The following is a 2,273-nucleotide window of genomic DNA, read 5'->3' as shown; positions in this document are numbered from 1 at the left end:
AGGGAGGGAGGGAAAGACAGACCTTTGAGTCTTAGAACTCTTAAGTGACTGATCTCCTTGTCAATGGTCCCAAGTAAGCAGTGTTTCATTCCTCAGATCTGAATGTCAGCACCTATTTCAAAGATATCATTACCATTAGCAATATATTAAGGCTCCCTAGAATCAGGAGAAAAGGTCAAACCTGTACTTACAGGAGAGCGCAATGCCAAACCCAGGCCAATACAGGAGCATGAAGTTTGCCAGCCTTGTCAGTGGATAAATCAAGTTCATAAATCAAGTCTGCTTACTGAGGGGATGTCTCAACTTCATTGCCACTTGCCTGATATGACAGACACACATGATATGGCCCGGAGAAAATAACAGCTTGAAAAAAAACTGACATATTTATCCACATGATATTTCCCTTAGGTTGCCTTCCCTGGTCCCAAGGAGTCTGCAATTTACATTTAAAGAAGGAAGGAGGGGGGAAAGGAAAGGACAGGAGAAAAAAGAGAGAGAAGTTTAATTAAAATAGACCATGTCATTTCTCTTTTTCCCTTATGAAATATAGACTGAGGATGAATGAGTCCATTTGGATAGCATCGGATCCCTTGGAACAAGTATCTGTGGTTGGAATTGCTCCTGTAAGGTTGTGTAACTCTCTATCATTCATGGGTTTTGCACCTTGGTAGTGGATTGGGTGTGGCATGAGACACAGACACAGAACACAGACAGCCACTTCTCTGAGCACGTACTCTGTGGTAGGCAGGGTGCCAGGGGCTTTACTGCACTATCTTATTCATGCCTCACAATAACCCTGCAAAGTAGGTGATTTTAAGCCTATTTACAGATGAGGAAATGGAGGCCAAGAGAGAGCTGAGGTCATTTACCCAGGGGCATATATCTTGTAAGTGACAGAGCCAGGATATAAACACTTGTTGTGCCCCCAAGCCAGTTTCTAAGACACAAAACGTCCCAGGTCCTCACATCCTATTTGGCTGAAGGAGACATTTGCATAAGATGGCAAAGCCAAGGGGCTGCTCTTGAGCCAAGGCTCCTTTGTGCAGGTGCTTGGGCTCTGTGGGACCATACCATTTGGGAGGCCAGACTCCAAAGGAGTTATTTCCATTTCCCAGTGGGTGAAACTGAGGTACAGGTGATAAAGCAGTTGGCAGGAGGAAAATGGCAGGACAGCTGCTTGGTGGTTTAAGAAAGTTCTCCTTAGGAGTCAGCCTTGAGGTTGAGGTGAGGTGGGTCTGTTTTCTACTTTCTGATGACTGGAAAGAGAGGTGTTGGTGAAGACTAGTAAAAAACAAAATCTGTGTATCAAATGGCTTTAGCTGAAATCCTCACACAGCTGGCCTCTGCTGGTATGCCTCAGGCTCCCCATCTGGAAAGTGTGGCTAAGAACCACATTATTCCAAATGAGTATCGGGAAAAGTCGATGTGTTTAAGCTTGGTGATCTCGTTGTTTTAGCAAGCACCGTAGAATCTTAGTTCCTTTGTCATCACCACCACCTTCACTGTCACTGTGTGAACCTGCAATACCCAAACGGGGTGGAGAAGACTCGTGAGAAATGAGTTGTGGGTAACTCAGATCCATAACCTCTTGCCTGCTTTGCTCTAGGTTAGACACTACACCCCTGAGCTCCAAGATCCTCATCTCTAAAGTGGAGCCAGTAAAGGTTCCACATTTCACCCCCTGGAGAGAGGTCCTGATTTTTGAACGAGATAAGGGAAGAGAGCCTTGGGCTAACTGTAAATTATCCGGTATACAGAAGGAGTCTGTGTTGCTAACTAACCCTGAATATTTTTCTCTTCTTTTTAATCAATAAGTTCAGCCATTAATATTCAATCAGCATTCTGTATCAATGAGCATTGCTTTATGAACAGATCCAGCCAACCCTGATCCTATACCGTGCAGTTAGCCCACACCATGTAAGTATGAATACATACATATTTTTCTATCACTATTTCTTAATGCAGTATAACAACTATTTACATAGAATTTATGTTATATTTAGTATTATAAGTCACCTAGAGATGATTCAAATATACAAGAGGATATTGCATAGGTTATATGCATATACCATCTCACTTTATATATAGAGACACGAGCAAGCATCCATAGATTTTGGTGTCTGGGGGTCAGGGGGAGTCATGGAATCAAACCCTTGTGGACACAAAAGGACAACTATACGCCATTGTGAAAATGAAAGATGAACAACATGGGCCATGAAAATCTTTCCTTGATTCATTTTTCTTTCTTTCTTTTTTTTTTTTTTTTTGGTATC

The sequence above is a fragment of the Marmota marmota genome, unplaced genomic scaffold, assembly GCF_001458135.2.
Source record: "Marmota marmota marmota unplaced genomic scaffold, marMar, whole genome shotgun sequence".
Classification (NCBI taxonomy): Eukaryota; Metazoa; Chordata; class Mammalia; order Rodentia; family Sciuridae; genus Marmota; species Marmota marmota.
Note: the sequence above shows the minus strand (reverse complement) of the source record.